Source organism: Elephas maximus, chromosome 16, assembly GCF_024166365.1.
Source record: "Elephas maximus indicus isolate mEleMax1 chromosome 16, mEleMax1 primary haplotype, whole genome shotgun sequence".
Classification (NCBI taxonomy): Eukaryota; Metazoa; Chordata; class Mammalia; order Proboscidea; family Elephantidae; genus Elephas; species Elephas maximus.
Window position 1 is genome coordinate 78036744 of NC_064834.1, and position 20563 is coordinate 78057306.

The 20563-nt window shown below is 47.6% G+C and overlaps 1 long non-coding RNA gene across 1 annotated transcript in view; it reads left to right on the top strand.

Annotated features, from left to right (window-relative positions):
• The first annotated feature begins 463 nt into the window (after positions 1-463).
• The window catches only part of LOC126059350 (uncharacterized), a 42835-nt gene continuing 22735 nt past the window's right edge, over positions 464-20563 (top strand). The window contains exons 1-2 of the long non-coding RNA XR_007513431.1: positions 464-1685; positions 10229-10282. This is a non-coding gene — a long non-coding RNA (uncharacterized LOC126059350). The remainder of the gene's footprint in view (positions 1686-10228; positions 10283-20563) is intronic.

The following is a 20563-nucleotide window of genomic DNA, read 5'->3' on the forward strand; positions in this document are numbered from 1 at the left end:
ATTGGGAATTGTGAATTCTCCAACTGTGTTCTTTTTCAAGATTGTTTTGTCTGTTTTGGGTCCTTTGCATTTTTACATGAATTTTGGGATCAGCCTCTCAATTTCTGAAAAGAAGACAACGATATTTTGGTAGGGATTGCATTTGATCTACAGATCAGTTTGGGGAGTATTGCCATCTTAACAGTACTGAGTTTTCCAATCTATGAACATGAACTTTTTCTATGTTTATTTAAATCTTCTTTACTTTCTTTCAGCAATATTTTGTAGTTTTCAATGTACAACTCTTACACTTCTTTCGTTAAATTTATTTCCATGTGTTTTATTCTTTTTGATGCTATTATGAATAGAATTATTTTCTTAATTTTAGTTTTGGATTTTTCTTTGCTGGTATATAGAAATATAATTGATTTTTGGAGTAGTTTTCGAAGTTTTTTTTTTAATGGATTCCTTAGGATTTTCTACATATAAGATTATGTTGTCTGTGAGTAAAGATAGCTTGGCTTTTTCCTTTTTTTCTTTCTGCAGGCCTTTTACTTCTTTTTCTTGCCTGATTGTATTGGCTAGAACATCCTTGCCTTTCTCTCAGTCTTAAGGGGAAATATCCAATCTTTCATTGTTACGTGTGACGATAGCTATAGGTCTTTTGTAAATGCTCTTTATCAGGGTGAGGAAGTTCCTTTCCCTTGTTAATTTGTTGAAATTTTTTTTTTTTAAATCATGAATGGATGTACTTTCTTTGGGTTTTGTGCGTGGATGTGAGCCATTTCACCACCAAAAGATGGGGAGGGTAGAACAGAGAGCTAAGGGGACAATGTCAGAGGCCCTGGATCAAGTCAGCTTTGAGACCTACACTACTGTTCAGCTTCCAGTTGTGCGAGCCAGTAGATGTCCTTATTGCTGAAGGCTTGTTGAGTCGTTTTTTTGCTACATTTGGCGGAAAGTGCCCTCACTGATATGCCACCTCCTCTAAGCAACCCTCCCTGGCCCACCATTCTGATGTGCTCCTTCTTGTCAGATTTTCCATAGCTCTTCATAGTTCAATCACTGCACATTTCTTTGACTTCCCTGTCTGACTCTTTGTGTTTTGCTTCCCCTGCCAGGTCCTTTGGGCAGAGACCTTGCTGTATCCACATTTGCCACGCTCACAGTGCTTGGCAAACCATCATACTTGCAAAGAGTAGACTTTCAGGTTTTTAATGGATTAATACAAAAAATACTTGAGTAATTACTATGAAAACTAGATTATGTCCTTTAATTCTTTCTCTAGGAAGACCCAGAGAGAAGACTCTGAGACAAGACCGTTTACTTTTTTTTTTTAGCCCTGTGTTTATTTGTTCAGTGAAGCTAGAGAAGTCAATTGGTTGAAGTGAGGTGGGGGCCCAGAACCTTCCTTCTTTTGGAAGGCTCCTCTCCCATCCCCCAGCACTGCTCTGTGGCACAAGTTTGAGACTCATTGACCCTGTTTTACAGATGAGAAACTCACAGCGGTCAGCAACACCACCAGATGTGTCTGGCCCCACAACGCTAGTTGGAGCAGGACTGGGACTACAACCCACATCTCCCAAATCGCAGACCAGTGCTCATTTGTGTCTGAAAATGGCCCTCTGGTTGTTCTAACTCCATCAGAAACTCATGCTACCCCTGATGTGATTCTTTGACCTGGCATACATCTCTAGCACCTGATGGTGAGTCGTGAAGGCCTCAGAGACGGTCTTGTATGATCTTTAATTTCATTGTTAATGACACTGAAAACAAGAAGGTAGATGTAACTTTTTTTTGGAGGTTGTGTTCTTGGGGAGAATCTTAGCCTTGGTCAGTGAATTGGGTACTCCGTGGCTTAGGGAAATCAGATCCACCTATGAGTAAAGAAGAACTTGGGAAAGGGCAGTCTCCCTTTGAAGACATAAAGGAACCATTTAGCTGTGTCCTTTTGACACTGAAGGGATTTCTGGAGAGCATGAGCCTGTACCCAGTGCTGTGTCCTGCTAACGAACTCCATCTCTACTTAAGCTTTGGAGTGGGATTATCTTTCTGGACCCCACATTTCAGTAACCTGGAAGAATTAATGGATCTCCAGAAACTGAGAAGAAAGAAACATTTGGGGGAGAAAATTTGTCACTGCCTGTAACTGTAGTGATTCTACAGCTAATGTCACCATTTCTCCTAAGGTAGGTGATGTTCCCTAGACACCTCCTCCCCTCAGTCTTCCCTGAGAGTTTCCAGGTCTGGGCCTTCAGGGAGAGCTTGGAACACATTCACTCTGAGAGGAGCAGCTGATCCCGGCCCTGGAGGTTAAGTGTGAATGGAAAACAACTGACAAAGGGGAAGCCAAGTTGAATGGAGGCAAGAAACCTTTGCAGCATCTGGGCCACAATAGGTGCTAACAGTAATGTTTATTGAAAGGGTGTGAGAGTGTCCACGTAGACTGCAGCCTCCTCAAGGAGGGAGCCTATATCCTCCTCTTGCCTAATCCTTTGCAATACCAAGAAGCATAGAATACATGTACTAGGCTCTCAAAGGCTCACTGAATTTTGAACTGACTTGAGTAATCACTGACTGTTTTAATTATCTCTTGCTACATAACAAGCCACCCAGAATTTTGTGGCCTAAAACAAACTATATCATTATCTCTCATGACAACTTGGTTGACTGGGCTCAGCTGTAAGGTTCTTCTGCTGGTCTTGCTTGGAGTCTCTTGCGTAGATGCAGTCAGATCGCAGCTGAGGCTGGGATCATCTGGAGGCTTGACAGGGACACTAGCATGGCTGGACCTCTCTTGCTCTTCTTGTGGTCTTGGGAATCTCATTTCCATGCGTCTTCCCTTGCAGACTCTCCAGCAGAGTAGCTGGATCTCTTTACATGGCGGCTCAGGGCTTCAAGAAGAAGGGCTCCAGGAGAATCCCATTGTGCAAATGTTTTTCAAGCCTCTGCTTATATCACTTCTGCTAATATCCCATTGGCCAAAGGAACTCATGTGGCCAAGCCCAGAGCCCATGTTGGAGGAGACTGTTCAATGGCAAGAATCCTGGGAGGCAGGGTTCATTGGGGGGGCTGCCATGGGACAGTCTACCAGAGAGGCAGGGCGGTGGGGCTTTCCAGGCCACGAGGTGAGACTATTTTACACATCTGCCCTGTGGCTCTCGTTTAAGGTAAATGGGTGCAGGGAGTGGCCGAAGATAAGGCTGGAAAGGGAGGTACAGCCAGATGGAGAAGGCCTTTGAATGCCATGTGGTGAAGTTCGGATGTTGTCCTATGGATTGATGACAGGAAGCCAGCAGAGGTCCCTGGGCAGGGGCATGTAGCCCATGATGTGTGGTTAAGTTGGCTCGGGAGGATGTGGATGGCAGGAGACTTCTGGGGACCAGAGAGTGAGCTGGTAAAGATGGGAGTAAGCAAGGAGAGGAGTCCCTGGGTGGCGCAGATGATTAAGCACTTGACCAATAGCTGCAGGGTTGATGTTTCAAACCTGCCCAGGGGCACTTTGGAAGACAGGCCTGGGAATTTGCTTCCAAAAGGTCACAGCCTTGACAACCCAATGGGGCAGTTCTACTCCGCGCTCTTGGGGTTGCCATGAGTCGGAATCAATTGGATGGCAACTAAGGACAACAGTAACAATCAAGGGAAGTAATGACAGGTGTCCAGAGTAGGGCAGTTATGGGGAACAGGGAGGAGGGGGTGGTTCAAAGAATATTTTGGAGAAAGAGCCCATAGGCCATGCAGCTGGTTGGCTGGAGGGGCACGGGGAGGAGGAGCGTGCTTCCCGGAGGGCTTCCACATGGCGTTGGGGTTTGGGGGACGCGTCTGCTGGCTCCCCTGACCCCACACATTGATGGGCTCAGGTTCTTCTCAGACATAAATGTATTTCAGGGAGGGACCACAGGCATGATGTAACTTAGATCTTGAAAATGAGAAGACATGTCCCAGGTACTTAAAGCTTGAAAGCTTAGTGCAGAAAATATACAAACATCCCTAAAACTGGCCTGGGAATTGGAAGAGGGAAAATGGAAACAACTTTTTCTTTTTTAATAGCAGCACAGCATGCCAGGTGAATGTCAGGTCTCGGGGGACCACCAGGCATAACTGGGGTGGTGAAGATCAGCTGTATTCCTCTTTTTTTCTGGAAGGGGTGCCCCAGAGACAAGCAGCACAGGGTTTGAAATATACAAGTATGTGGCCAGGTGGGAGAGTCCCTGGGCCCAGAGGCCAAGGGTGGCCAGAAGGACAGGGCTGGCTCCTCAGGGCTAGCAGAGACTCTGAGGCCTTTCTTTGGCTCCTGCTTCACTGATGAGGTGAGCTGGAGTTTCTGATTTCAGAGCCTGTGCCCCAGGGAGCCTCTGATTTCACCCTTTGTTTCCCTGCCCCCCAAAGGTGGCTTGCCTGGCTCACGGGTCAGGAGGCGTGGGCTTTAAGCCGCTCATTGCTCACGCTCTCTGGAAGGGTCTTGGGAAAGTGACAGAAGGCATAGCCGTCACGGCTGATGAACAAGCGAGCTCGCTCATTCTTTGTGAGTGCTGTTACTGTTAGCGTAGCAATTACTTGCAGCAGGCAGCCACAGCAAGGCCCCTGAAAGGTTTCACGGGTGTGATATAACCCAGACCTTCGAGTTCCTGAGGTGGGTTGGTTTACACACTTGGAACGTGAACGTCAGGGGGAAGACATTTCCGACAACCTTTATGTCGAAGGCTGAACTGGGAAAAAATAAGGTATATTACAAGAAGGCACTGTCCATGGAGGGCCCGTGGGCTCCTCAGCTGTGTGCCCGCGGGTAATAATGAGGAATGAGTCGGAACCTTCTCGTCCAGTAAACACCGTGCTCACAGGGTCTTCACCCAAATCGGATTTTCTAGAAATAGCCACTTGTCATTTGATCACTTGTGCTTCCGAGACCGAGTTACTACCGATGCTGTAATTTGACAGACATTTTCTAAGCTTTGGAAACTTTCATTCATGAGTCTAAAAATCACTGTTAAGCATGGTATTTTGGGTTGAATAGTGTCCCCCCCAAAAAGCTATGTTGATGTCCTGGCCCCTGTCCCTGTGGGTGTGACCCTGTTTGGAAATAGGAGTTTTCCCTCGCTATGTTAATGAAGCCATACCAGAGTGGGACAGGTCCAAAACCTAGTCACTTCTGAACTGTGACATATTTAAAGAGCATAAAAGACACAAGAGGAAGACAGATGCCAAGGGATGCTGAGGAGCACCAGGCACTGCTGGGCCTACTGATGAGGAGGGACCCTTCCCTAGGATGATGCCCTGATCTGGACTTCAGCCTCCAAAACTGTGAGACAATAAATTCCTGGTCTTTAAAGCCACCCACTTGTGGTGTTTTTTTTTTTTTTTTTTTTTATTATGGCAGCACTAGGTAACTAAGACACCTGGATAATTTTAACCAATACTAAGTTATTTTAATGTCGATTTATTGAGTGCCTACTCTGTGCATCGCATGGGTGGCCCATTGCTTTGTCACACAGCCCTAGGAGGTAGGCGATAGTATTATCCCATTTTACAGATGAGGAAAATGAGACACAGAGGTTAAGGAATTTACCCACGGTGACACAGTAAGGAGGGAGCTGGCATTGAACCAGGAAATCCAGATACAGAGCTCTGGGAATCTTCCAGAAGGCTCTCTCTCCCATTCCCTTGCCCTCTTTATCTAAACTCATAGTTGGTTTGATTTCTGGAATTAAAAAGTTAAAAGTGGAAAAAAAAAAAAAAAGCCTCCTTTGAGGAAATGAAACCACAGTGTGCTGCCCTGTGTCCCTGCTCTGAGTGGGGCAGGTTTGAGGCTGAGGTGCGGGGGCAGGCCAGCTGTGTGAGCTGGAACCAAGGAGGGCAGATGCCTGTCTACAGACCAACAGGCCGGGGTCAGAGGCCTTAGGTCTACTGCTGAGAAAACCATTCATGAGGACCCTCTGGTTTTTATTTTAGGAGTGCTTTGCTTCATTTTTTAATTCTTTTTTAAATTAGGAGTATGGTTTTCCCACCCCACGAGTGTGCAGGTAACCCCAGAGGACCTGAAAAGTCGCTCTGACCCCCCAGAGACCAGGCAGAAGCCGTGTGTGTCAGGGAGTGTTCAGTGCCCTTGACCTTTCCTGGCACTTGGAGTCTCCCCGTCGTGGTCCCTCTATGGGTATCTGAGGGGCACACGGTCCGATTGCGCTGGAAATAGCTAGGGGTTCTAGACTGTGTGAGAGCACAAATATGGATCTCTTCCAGTAGGTTGGCCAGGTAGCTATCTTCCAATTTTCTTGCCATAGATAAGTGAGTTCCTCCAATGCTGCATCCGTTTGTTGAAACATCTCAATTGGTATTTGTCAATTCTGGAGCCTTGTTTTTCACTAGTGCCTTCTGTGCAGCTTGGATTCCTTCCTTCAGTACCACTGGCTCTTGTTCATATGCTACCTCTTGAAGTGGTTGAATGTTGACCAGTTCTTTTTGGTACAGCATTTGGTACTCTCTATTCCTTTCATCATCTTTTGATGCTTCCTACGTCATTCAATATTTTGCCTGTAGAATCCTTCAGTATTGCAACTCGAGGCTTCAATTTTTTCTTCAGTTCTTTCAGTTTGACCAATGCCGAGTGCGTTCTTCCTTTTGGTTTTCTAATTCCAGGTCTTTGCACATTTCATTATAATACTTTGTCTTCTTGAGTTGCCATTCAAAATCTTCTGTTCAGCTCTTTTACTTCATCATTTCATCCATTCGCTTTAGCTACTCTATGTTCAAGAGCAAGTTTCAGAGTCTCTTCTGACATCCATTGTGGTCTTTTCTGTCTTTTTAAGTGACCTTTTGCTTTCTTCATGTATGATATCCTTGATGTCATCCCACAACTCGTCTGGTCTTCTGTCATTAGTGTTCAGTGTGTCAAATCTATTCTTGAGATGGTCTCCAAATCCAGGTAGGGTATACTCAAGTTGTATTTTGGCTCTTGTGGACTTGTTTTAATTTTCATCAGCTTCAGCTTGAGCTTGCATATGAGCAATTGATGGTCTGTTCTGCATTCAGCCCCTGGCCTTGTTGTTACTGATGATATTGAAGTTCTGCATCATCCCTTGCCACAGAAGTAGTCGATTTGATTCCTGTGTTTTCCATCTGGTGAGGTCCACATATTGTTTATGTTGTTGAAAAAAGGCAGTTGCAATGAATAAGTCATTGGTCTTGCAAAATCCTGTTATGTGATCTCCAGTGTCATTTCTGTCACCAAGGCCATTGTAAAAACAGCGTGGTGGAGTTGTCTGACCTTCTCCAACTCCACAAGGGAGAAGAAGAACCAAGATCAACAGCAGAAGGCTGACTCCCATATGATGGAGGCCAGACAAGCCTCCTCTCTCCACCATCTTTGCTAATTCTCATACCAACCATCCCTCTCACAGCACTCTCTCTATTGGGTTCGATAATTCATTGCAGTGGCCACACAGAACTCAGACCATACTCACGATTTTGGGGTGTATTAGGGAAGTAACAGTTACAATTCAGGCTCAGGAACACTCAGGATACAGTTCTTTCATCAGGATAGCCTATTCCCAAATGTGCTCATAGGCACGCCTCTCCCTGGTCCTCAATCTCTGCCCAAAGGCACTCAGTTTTCTCTCTCCCTGGGGCAAGAAGCCCACTGCACCGTCTCCTGCTGCCAGGTCTCTGCTGCTGGTCTCTCCTTCCTTGGTGTTGGTGGGCTTCTCCCCACTCTGGAGCTGGCTCTCTTTTAAGGCAAAACTGACCAATCTCCTTGGATTACCCTATCACACAGTCCCACCCCATCACCTGGGTGGGAGTTACAAGACCATGGCTAGAAAGGCCACGCAAAAGTGATCAATTGGTAATCAGTCATACCACAGCCATATTTTCCAACTACCCATCCTTTTTCTTTGTTTCCAACTTTCGAATTCCAATCACCAGTAATTATCAATGCATCTTGATTGCATGTTTAATCAATTTCAGAACGGAGACATTGGTGAAAATCCTCAGTTTCCTCAGCTTCGGCATTAGTGGTCGATGTGTAAATCTGAATAACAGTTGCACTAACTGGTCTTCCTTGTAGTCATATGGGTATTATCCTATCACTGACAACACTGTACTTAAGCATAGATCTTGAAATGTTCTTCTTGACGGTGAACACAGTGCCATTCCTCTACAATTTGTCGTTCCTGGCATAGCAGACCATTTGGTTATCTGATTGAAAATGACAAATACCAGTCCATTTCAGCTCACTAATACCTAAAATATTTATCTTTATGCATTACATTTCATTTCTCACACACACATACACATGTGTATATACACACAAGCATGTGCACACACAGACATGTGTGTACACACACTCATACACACATACATGCACACATATACACATAAGCACAGACACCACACACACATGCACGCATACCCACACGTGCACGCGCATATACACATAGGCAAACACACATGCACACACGTGTATATATAGTCACATTCACACATCCGCACGTGTGTATACACATACAAGTGCATGCACACACATGTATATATGATCATATACACATACATGTGTATACATACACACACACGCACATGTGTAGCATGATGGGGAAGAGGGAGGATTTCAGGAGATGAAGGGAAGTGAAGCACCCGGGTTGCTGGAACAGAGCAGTGAGGCGCCTGATGGACCGCAGAAGTGCAGGGCCCGCAGGACTTGAGGGGGATGGTGTAGCTTGGAGGCACACTGCTTTGCCTTGAATTTTAAGCTGAAATCTATGTTGTAACTGCTCGTGTACGTGACTGCAATGCTGCTGGCTGGGGATGGCAAACACGTTTCTGTGAAATGCATCGCAGTCCACCACAACGTTGGCCCCAGGCCCCTGGAGCCTGGCACCTTCCACAGGCCTTCTTCATCTTCACTGCAGAATATCGGGGTTGGGGCACGTGTGCACTTCCACGGGCTGAGGATGGGACGTGGTCTCGGCCAGTCAGCTGTATTTGCTCCGGATGCAATGCTTGGCTGGCTCGGCAGCAGCAGCTGGCAGGTGGTCCGAGCTTTGCTAGCCAGTGCGGGAGGCGGCGGGTGTGCGTGCAGGGAGGGTGTCCCCACACTCTGTGCACAATCAGTGTGCTTGTGACAGACAGCCCAGTGACTGAAGAGACTGGACGTGTGGCCATTCAGGACAGTGGTCTGCCCCTCTGTTCCTGTCCCCTGACTCTTGACTCAGAGGCGTATTTTGTGGCCCCTGTTCTGTCTGCTGGGCACCGCAGTACCCTCTGCAGCATGCTCTCCACGCCTGGACCACAGTTAGCACCCTCTAGGCTGGTCCTTCTGCACCCTACACCCAGCTTCTGGAACTTTCCAGGGAGCCTGAGAATCTAGAGGTCCTTAGGAGTGCTGGGATAACAGCACCTATGTGACCTGAGCCTGACCTCTGTGCCTGGCACCCCATTAAGGTACATATGTACCTGCATTATCTCATGAAGTCACCATTACCCCTTAACTTCATTATCTAGTGCAACTGTAACAGAAATACCACAAGTGGATGGCTTCAACAAACAGAAGTTTATTCTGTTACAGTCTAGGAGGCTAGAAGTCCAAATTCAGGGAGCCAACTCCAGGTGAAGGCTTTTTCTCTCTGTCGGCTCTGGAGGAAGGTCCTTGCCATCAATCTTCCCCTGGTCTAGGAGCTTCTCAGGCACAGGGACCCCAGGTCGAAAGGATGCTCCCGGTGCTGCTTTTTTGGTGGTATGAGGTTTCCCATGTCTCTCTGCCACTTCTCTCTTTTATATCTCAAAAGAGATTGGCTTAAAACACAACCTAATCTTGTAGATTGAGTCCTGCATTATTAATATAACTGCTGCTAACCCTGCTTCATTAACATCATAGAAGTGGGATTTACAACAGATAGGAAAGTCACATCAGATGAAGAGATGGTAGACAATCACACAATACTGGGAATCGTGGCCTAGCCAAGTTGACACACATTTTTGGGGGACCTCATACCACCAAGAAAGTAGTGCCAAGAGAAGAGTGCATCCTTTGGACCCTGGGTCCCTGCACTGAGAAGCTCCTAGACCAGGGGATGATTGATGACAAGGACCTTCCTCCAGAGCTGACAGAGAGAGAAAGCCTTCCCCTGGAGCTGACACCCTGAATTTGGACTTGTAGCTACTAGACTGTGAGGGAATAAACTTTTATTTGCTGAAGCCATCCACTTGTGGTATTTCTGTTATAGCAGCACTAGATAACTAAGACACCGCTGTTTTACAGAGGACAACAGGAAGATGGTGAGAGACAGGCACCCTCTCTGAGGCCATACACCCGGTAAGTGCCCAAAGTGGGGCTTGAACCTGTGTCCCTCAGACTCAAGCCCAGGGTCTGTCCTGTTATTCTCCAGCCTCTTGGGTCTCGGATGGGCTCTGCAGATTCCAGCAGGGTCCTGTTCCCATCTTAGAATCTGCCCTGTCAGCCAAAGAGCCTCTGAGGCAAGGAGGATGGCAGGTGGCGCAGTTCTGTGGTTTGTGCTGTGCAGCCTGGGCTCCAGGGGCAGACGAGTCCTCGTCCACGTGGATGGAAGGGAGGCTTGCGGCGATGTTTGTCTCTATGCTGACCCTCCATTCCCCCCCAAGTTTATTTTTTCATGATGGCAGCAATACATGTTCATTGCAGAAAAATTAGAAAATACAGATTTTGCTAAAAAGAGGTAAAACCAGCTCTAATCCCATGGTGACCCCTGTGACGATTTTGGCATCCATTATTCTGGACTTTTTTTCCTGTGTGTGTGTATATTTGAATACATATATGTGTGTGTGCGTATGCAAAATAAAATGGGATTATTCTACTGTATATAATACCTTCTAACCTACCTTTTCACTTAACAATATACTTTGAACACATTTTAGTGCAGTTTTTTTTAATGGACATAATTCATTTGAAAAGATGAGAGATGAGGATAACATTATGCCATACATGTCAATTGATTTAGCTGGTTCAGTTGAGCACAGTTTGAATGTCAGACACTAGGACATAAGGGACGAGAAGACATAGTTCTCTCCTTCAAGGAGTGAAGGGAGAAAAGAGATGTGCAAATTTAGAAGGTAGATCATGTATTCTGCTCTCCATTGTGGCTACAAACCACTTCTAGTTGGAGGCACTTGGAGGGCTTCCTGGAAGAGGTGGCATCTGTGGAGTAGAGGAGCTTTTCTTGCCTGACTTGGCAACTGTTTGCGTTTTCGGTCGTGGGAGACAACCAGGCAGAGAAGTGTCCTAAATGTGGAATAGATGGCACTGGGTGCCGGGTTGTGCTCTGCCACTTTCTAGCTGTGTGACATTGGAGAATTAACAAACTCTCTGAGCCCTGGGTTCCTTCTCTGCCAAATGGGGGTCATCGTGCCTACTTTATGGGGTTGTCATGAGATCTAATTAAATGATACATGCTCAGTACATCATAGCACCTGACTGGAGCACGTGCTGAATAAACTGTCTTGCTATTATTTGAATTTGGTAAAATGGCTGTGCGTATCTAAATCTGGAATAAAATGGACAGAAAATAGATGAGCTTTTCAGAAATGAGGGATAAAAAAAATTCTTAAGTGATTTTCATTGTCTCCCCAAACATGTGTCCAATAAATCCCAGTAACTCTTAAGAATTTTTTTCTGGAAAGTAGAGAAAAACGTAGGTCTGCCTGGTGCTGCTGGTCGGTCTGACGTCATGGAGCGTCTCCTGTGCCTGACTTTTCCTGTGCTGACGTCAGGAATGTTTTGACATTACTCTGGAATAATGGTCGGTCTGACGTCATGGAGCGTCTGCTCTGCCTGACTGTTCCTGTGCTGACGTCAGGAATGTTTGACATTACTCTGGAGTAACACTGTGTTATGGATTGAATTGTCTTCCCCCTCAAAATGTGTTGTAAATCCTAACCTCTATGCCTGTGGTCATAATCCCATTTAGGAATGGATTGTCTTTGTTTTGTTAAGGAGACAGGATTAGTGTAGGGTGTGTCTTGAGTCAATCTCTTTTGGGATACGAAAGAATTAAACAAGCAAGCAAGCAAGCAGAGATGGGGAAAGAGAGATGCCAAGCCGAGAGAGAGAGACCTTTCCTAGAGCCGGCACCCTGAGTTTGGACTTCTAGCCTCCTAAACTAATAAATTTCTGTTTGTTAAAGCCATCCACTGTGGAGTTTCTGTTATAGCAGCACTAGATAGCTAAGACTCGCTGCATGTAACTAATAGACTGTCCCAGTTGGAAATCGTCTGTAAGTCATAAGCATCAGCATCTGAACTTCCAAACTCAACAGATGATTTATTTTCTCAGTGCTGAAGGGACAACATTTAGATTTGACCTGTCCTGGAGGAGAACACATATTATTGAGAACCTCTGTATGGAGCCCTGGTGGCGCAGTGGTTAAGAGCTCAGGGGCTAACCAAAAGGTCAGCAGTTCGAATCCACCAGCTGCTCTTGGAAACCCTGCTGGGCAGTTCTACTCTGCCCTATAGGGTCATTACAGGGTTACTAAGAGTCGGAATCAACTCGACAGCAGAGGGTTTGGTTTGGTTTTTTGACTATGTTGCAAAGAAACTTTGATTTGGCTTTGGAATCAGGCACACAAATTCCAGTGAATATCAGTGAGTCACGGCGTGGCATTATGTGTAATACGGACTAGGTAAGACATATTGCTGGCTAAGTTAGTAACGTGTGGACTGTTCTTAACGTCTGCCCAAATGAAATGCTTCTTTTTGCGCACTTGCAGACCGACACGCTCACGGAGGGCATCATTCTGATTTCTCTTGCCACCTGAAAGTTAGAGCCAAATTAAAGGAATCCATCGGAGACTTGTTTTGTTCAGCTCCTGCAGTAACTGCCTGTTTCTTGAAAGGCCTTTCTTTTCGCTGACTTCCTTATCTGAAAAGGTTCACTGTGTCTCCCTGCTAGTAGTTGTCATGCTTTAGAAAAATCACAAGCAGAAAAAAGTCAGAATTGTCAGCGCAGAAGACGCGGCTTGTTCCACTGGGCACAGCAATGCTGGCAAACGATTTTTAGGAAAAAAAAAAAAGAGAGAGAGAGAGCGTGTGCGGATGGAAGTGGCGGCAGAATGAAGATAAAACGGGTTGCTGGCTCTATTCTCACTGAAGGCTGGCAACAAGAGTGTGTAGGAAGGGAGCTGCCTATCTGATAGGTCATCTGTTGTGTAATGAAGAATAGAAGCCAAAAGACAGGCAGCCAGACAGGTGGTGCACACTCTCCCAGGGCCAGGCCAGCCTGGGAGAGAAACATGAAGGCAGAACCGTTTGGAACTGACCACCTTTAATTTACTGTCAACGCGGCTTGTAAGGCGGAACCCGCAAGGGGAGGGCAGCCTGTTTAGAAGGTTATAGGGAAACCTGGAAACTGGCTTTTCATTTCTCCTTGGCCTCGTTCCTTATGGATTCATTTCTGTCTGTTCAGGGCATTTTATTAAAAATTACTAACATGTCAGAAATTTCCGAGTCCCATGACGTTTATACGACTTTTCTAACATCTTCTGTGCGTGTGTGCGTGCATGCGTGTGTGCACATAGTTTTATTAGGAAGAAGACAAATTACGGTAATACGTAGTTAGAGTTTTAAAGGCATGTCTTTGTCAAAGAATTTCTGCCCCATGTTGCTCTGCTCATATAATGCACAGTGCATTGCTTTCAAGAAAATCATTCAAAAGATGTGTTCTCCATGAAAGTTGCTTTGTAAATATCCAGTTTAAAACCGCAGAGACACTGTTGGACTATGGTGGGTTTTAGTTTCTGTAAGACGGTTCAGTTTGGCATCTTCATCTTGCAGAAAGCAATCTCTTGATTTGAGAGCTGCTGGCAGGCAGTCATCTGGGGCCATTGCCGGGCTGGGCGGCGGGCCGCTGCAGCCTGGGGGGCCCCAACACTTGTGTGAGCTGAGGGAAAGCAAGGCGGAACGTGAAGTGAGTTTGGCCCTTCTCACAGAAAGGAGAACTGAGAGCCCTTCTACCCAGCACGGAAGGTCCCTGTGTGGTGCAGACTGTTTGTACGTGACTATTAACCAGAAGGCTGGTGGTTTGAGCCTACCCAGGAGCACTGCAGAAGAAAGGTCTGGTGATCTGCTTCCATGAAGACTGCAGCCAAGAAAACTCTATGGAGCTCAGTTCTGCTCTAACACAAGGAGTCACTGTGTCAGAGTTGACTCCATTGTGATGGCGTTTGGTTTTTTCTTCCTTCAATTTTTAATGGCCCCATAGTTTGCATTTATCAAGCTTAATCAAACCAGTCCCCCACTGATGGACATTTAAATTGTTTCCACCTGTTCACACTTACAAACAGTGCTGCGACCATCATCTTTGAACATACATCATTGGACAGTTTTTGGTTTGTTTCCTTAGGAAATAGTCCAAGCAGTAGAATTGCCAGATCAAAGGATGTACGTACATTTTAGGTGGTGAGGGTACTGTCACACTGCCCCCCAGGAAAAAGGGCTCACGTGCTCGAATTCCCATGGCAGCGGGCAGCGCATTCAGGGCCACCGCCGGCCGCCCTCCAGGCGAGCTGACTCCAGCTCGTGGTGACCCCACGTGTGTCAGAGTACAGTCGCTCCGCGGGTTTTCAACGGCAGAATTTTCCGAGTAGATCACCGCCGGGCCTTTCTTCTGAGGCCTCTCTGGGCGGACTCGGAACTCCGACCTCTTGGTTAGGGTTAAGCATTTGTACCACCCGGGGATTCCATATTCAGGGCCAAAACCAAAATAAACCCGTGGCCATCAGGTTGATTCTGATTCAGCAGCCCTACAGGACAGAGTAGAACTTCCCCATCTGGTTTCCAAGGCTGTAATCATTACGGAAGCAGACCGCCACATCTTTCTCACACGGAGTGGCTGATGGCTGCAAAACACCAGCCATTATTATGCTTCCTGGTGGAACTTGGTGTCTGGTCTGTGGACCTTGCGTGGGAGCAGTTCCCATGAGTTGGATGTGGGAGAGAGGCATTTGCCAGGTCCTGAGGTCACCATAGCTAGGTGTCACAGGAAGGACAACGGAGGGCCCAGCTGCCACCCTGTCTGGAGGGTATAGACAGGACATCCCTGAGGATGACTCAGCAAGGTGACCCATACTTCACTGCTACATGGCTTTCTGTGGGAGAGTAAGAAACACTCTAGGGTGTGACGCTGCACCCGAGGGCCTGCAGCGACCAGCACGTCCTTGTATTCAGGGAAGACCCATCTTGCAGCCTTCCGTGCTCCTTGTTCGTAGCCCCGTACCCCAGAGTGGGCATGTGAGTGTGCACGGTCGCTTCGTTCTCCTGTCTCCCGACTAGGCTCTACCACCCAGGAGGGAGGGCCGCCCTACTCGGCTCATCACTGCACCTTCCAGCTCCTAGCACATGCCTGGCACCTAGTAGGTGTGCAACAGACACTGGGGAACACTCAGCTGACTTGGCAGTCCTGGGATGTTTCCTGGAACGTGCTCCAACCTCAGTATGCTGCCCTCCCGGGAAGTGCCTTGGGGGTTTTAGCCAAGTGCTTTTTTTTTTTTTTTAATTTTGTTGTTGTTGAGAGTATACACAGTGGAACATACACCGATTGAACAGTTTCTACCTGTACAATTCAGCGACGGTGATTACGTTATTCAAGTTGTGCGACCGTCCTCACCCTCCTTTTCTGAATTGCTCCTCTCCCGTTAACATAAACTCACTGCCCCTGAAGTTCCCTGTCTTATTTTTCGAGCTGCTATTGTCAGTCTGATCCCATATAGATAGATCTTAAAAGAGCACGATGCTCAAGGCAGACATTGTTTACTAGTTAAGCTAAACTGTTGTTTAGTTTTAAGAAGACTTCCGGAGATGCTTGTGGCTTAAGGTGTGTTTTTTTTTTCAACCTAACATGAGGGATATGGGAGATGTGGATGGGTTTTCAGCCAAGTGCATGCCTTTGGCAAAATGTCTTCCCACAAGAAGTTCTTAAATGAGATCTCTTAAGAAACACCCTGGGATTGCATGGGCTGGGGTGCGACTCCCAGGGAATCCTGCCTCCTCTGGTCCACCTCCGGGATCAACAGTGACCATAGGGCTGAGTGAGAGCAGGTACACTCCTTCTGTCCTTGTCGGCTAGCTGGGGCGTGAGCCTTCCCTGCAGTGAGGCTGGTGTTGAACCCACCCCAGTCTGCTGGGAGCCCTGTCATCCCTCAGCGCCGTGGCCTTGGCCCCCACCGATCCCCATGCATCACTCTTTGAGCCCACCTCCTTCACAAGCCATCTAATGGGGTATGATTCTTCCTTTTCTGCTTCTGGCAGGTGGGCTTGGCCACAGGACATGGCAGTAAATATCTGTCTTAAACAAATTGCTGTCAGTGCCAGGTCACCAGGGACGCTTAAGAGGGAATTAAGAATTTGTGGCGGTGGGGAGTAAGAGATGGATTGGCTTATTTGTGTCGCTCTGCAAATGTGCACATTAAAATAGGTGGAAAGGGCTGCGTAAGATGACATACGCCTCTGGATGCTCATACTCAATTATCTGGTAATTAATTTGCTAGTTATTCTGTTAAAATGGTGAGTTAATCTATCTCTGTCCGTCTAGCCATCTATCCATCCACCCGTTCTTCTATCATTCGGTCTATCCATCCATCCATCCATTCATCATGTATCATATCCTTATCCATCTACCGATCCATCCATCCATCCATCCACTCACCCACCCACCCACCCATCCATCCACTCATTTAACCACCCACCCACCCACCGACCCATCCACCCATCCGCTCACTCAACCACACGCCCACCCATCCACCCATCCACTCACTCAACCACCCACCCACCCATCTGTCCGTCCATCCTTCTATTCCTCTATCATTCTATCTACCTACTTCCTATCACAGAATGGGGAGTTAAAACAACTAGACCCTAACTGTATGTTTTCGTGGCCATTGTATGGTTATGCAGTAGTCATGCTGTACAAGAGTGGCACATTTAATGCCTGCTTTTGAATATGCAGGGTGGTAGCTTTTGTTTGAATGATTTAAAATTCAAATTGAAAAATTCTCCATGCTCACATTTGAGGATTTTAATCTTTTTGGCAATCTAAGAGAAAAAAAAGTTAAGTGAGGTTAAACAGTTTGGTTATCCAGCTGTATGTATTTTCTATGCTTTCAGTGCTCCGAAATAAGAAGATTATGATGTTTAAAATCAGGCTTACATAAGTATTTTCTACTTCTTAAGCCAGAAAAAAACCCAAATTGGAAGCCCTAAATTCTTTAATCTCTCTGCTTAGGCCAAAAGGTTAGCTCAGGAAAAAATAATCCACCATTTCCAGCCATGAAGAGGAGCTTAGCGATGCTTCAGGAAGTGGTGGCCTGGTTCCACCGCTCCTATCGTAGAAGTTGGGCATTTCTTCTTCTTTTTTTGAATTTTCATTTTTTATTGTACTTTAGGTGAAGGTTTATAGAGCAAATTAGTTTCTCATTAGACAATTAATACACATATTGTTTTGTGACATTGGCCATCAACCCCATGATGTGTCAACACTCTCTCCTTTCTAACATTGGGTTCCCCGTTATCAGCTTTCCTGTCCCCTCCTGCCTTCTCGTCCTTGCCCCTGGGTGGTGTGCCCATGTAGTCTCATTTTGTTTTATGGATGGGCCTGTCTAATCTTTGGCTGACGGGTGAACCTCAGGGGTGACTTAAGTACTGAGTTAAAAGGGTGTCCAGGGCTCATAGTCTTGGGGTTTCTCCAGTCTTTTTTTTTTTTTGTGTGAGTTAGAATTTTACGTTGGACATTTCTGAACGAACTTGAGATCTCGGGCAAGTCAGGAAGCAAGTCTGGTTCTGTCAGAGGTGAGTCTGTGTACATCTAAGACTGTGTGCCTGCTTCTCAGCCACAGCAGGGCAGATGTGACAAAACTGGGGAGCAGCCCCCGAGGAACTCCCAGCGACTCACTGCTCATGTTCAGGCTCTTGGCCTCTTCTTGGCCCTGGGTACCTGCCTTCACCTCCAGGTGATTGACACCTGATCTGTTAAAGGTATTTAAAACTACTTGTTTTCAAGACTGCTCACTTCCTCTGTTACTTTACTTGCAGTTTAAGAGAAAGCCTTTGATGTTTTGGCCACATGGGTTAAAGCAAGGTGGGAATTTCAGGCCCATGGCAGGGGGCGGGGGGGGGGCAGGGGGGACGGGGGGGAGGTGGGCAATTAGCAAAACACTTTGTGGCTCATGATGGCCTTGGTGTACTTTGAGCTTGGAGATGCCTGCCCTGGGGAAGGGGGCCCGAGGCTGTTGGTGCCTGGACCTTGGTCCTGACCGGCAAACAGGCCGTGCAAAAGGGATGCTGACGGGTGTCTTGGGGGTGCTGCTCATCTCAAGGCCCCGAGGAGTGGACCCCTGTCCCCAAAGTGGCTCCCCCTTACCCGCAAGAGCAGGTGGGGGCGTGGTCCTAAGCCTTGTGACACCAGGAAGCTGGGGTGTGGACCCGGGCTCCTCAGCATCCTGAAGAAGGTATTTTAGAGCTTCAGTCTTCCTAAACACAGCCTCACCTGGAGCGAGCAGCAGCCACACGGCCACCTTGGGCTTGCGGTCACTGTCCCTCCGAGTGCGCCGAGTGCGCCAGGCCGCTCTCTGCACCTCTCTCTGCCCCGCAGGTGCTTGTGCCCCAGGCTCCCTGGGGGAGGCCAGGGAAGGGCCTTGGAAACTAAGCAGAGCCCATTCCGCCGCTTCTCTTCTGTGAGCTTTTACATGCTTCATTAGCGCGTGCTCCCAATGATGATGAACTGTGTGAGCTTTTCTGGCAATTAGGACTGAGAGAGCCAAACGATAGCCTCGGTTGGTACTCAAGGGCTCAGTCCTGGAAGCAGCCCCCATCTGAAGGACAGTACCCTCGCCAGGTGTCCGCTGAAAGCCACATGGAAATGCAAACACCGCTGGGTCTCGGTTCCCGTGTTTCACGTGACTTAAAATAGCGCCAACTTCAAAAGTTCTTTTGATGAAGTCTTCCCTTTCGCTGCATGGGTGAGCTCATTCTCCTCGCTGTGGCCAACCTCACTGTGGGCACCACGCCTTGTGTCCCCACCAGGCCAGCTTTCCCCTGTCCGCCCCTGGGGCCTCGCTCTGCCTTTCACCCTAGGCGTGCCCTCTCTCCCAGTCACTCCAGACTCTCCCTCTTTCCCAGCTACTCCCCACTAACAACTTAACATGTTCTAGTGTTTCCTGTTTCCTGGAGCCCTCGTGGCACAGTGGTTAAGAGCTCGTCTGCTAAACAAAATGTTGGCAGTTCGAATCTGTCAGCCGCTACTTGGAAACCATATAGGGCAATTCTACTCTGTCCTATAGGGTTGCCATGAGTCAGAATTGATTCAACAGCAAAAGGTTTTTTTTTTAGTGTCTTCCTAGTCAACATCGAGTCAAAATCTTGCCATCCTCACTTACTTTGGACACGTCATTATGAAAGACCAATCGCTAGAAAAGGACCTCATGTTTGGCAAAGTGGAGGGCCAGAGAAAATGAAAGAAAACCTCAGTAAGATGGATTGACACAATGACCATAGCAATGGACTCAAACACACCAGTGATCACGAAGGTGGAGCAAGGCCGGGCCATGTTTTCTTCTGCTGTGCGTAAGGTCACTACGAACGGGAGCAGACTCAACGGCAGCTGACAACGACAGCCTCTCCTGTAGTATAGATGAGGAAACCGAGGCTTGAGCAGCTTGCTTACCTGCCCACATTTCCACAGGGAGAAGGGGAGCGCCGAAGGTCTAATCCAGGTATGGCTGACTCCAGAGCCCCCAGCCGTCACCAGGACCCTCTGTCACCTCTCCTGTCTCTCTGGGTTTGTGCAAGGGTTGTTTCTGAAAGGATGCGCCCCGTCTGTCAATCCTTTAGTGTCTGTGGCTCGAGCACCGGCATCATGAGTCAGGCACGGTGCCCGGGGCTGGGGATACAAAGAGGAATGGATGTTCCGTTGAACAACTGCAGTTAGGGGAGGCAAGGGAGGGTGCGGAGACAGCCCTGGGGTTCGGTGGGAGGCTCACGTAAGACACCAGGGAAGGCATCATGGGTGGGTGGAAGGACACTGGGCTGAGGATGGAAAGATGAGTAAACTTCGGTCAGGTGGGCCATGGGGAGGTGTTGTAGGCAAAGGCATTGGGCCAGGAGACTTGAGATGCTGAGGCTGCTGAGAAAACGGGGGGCTGGGAACCTAGAGCAGGGGCACCGTCTGGGCCACATCCTTCTAAGGGCTTGGACGCTGAGATGGGAGCCAGCCCCTCTGACCACCCGTTCTTGGAGGGGAGTAGCCCTGACCATCTTTAGCTTGGGGTCAGTCCTAGGTGACCATCACACTTAGGCAGAGAAGTGGTTGTCTGTGATGCAGGGATGGCAAACCCTGTGTACAGTAGAATCACCTGGGAGCTTGCTCAAAATGCAGAGTCCTTGGCCTCACTCTGTAGCTGCTGGTCCAGGAGGCCTTCGGTGGGGCCTAGGAACTGCCCTTGAGCAGCGTCCCAGGTGTAGTGGTCTGTAGGTAGTCTGTGGTCCTCACTCAGGCCCGGCAGTTGTTGCATCCACCCTGTTAGACATTGACCCCATTTTAACAGCATCAGCATTTGTTTGTTTGTTTAAAAGT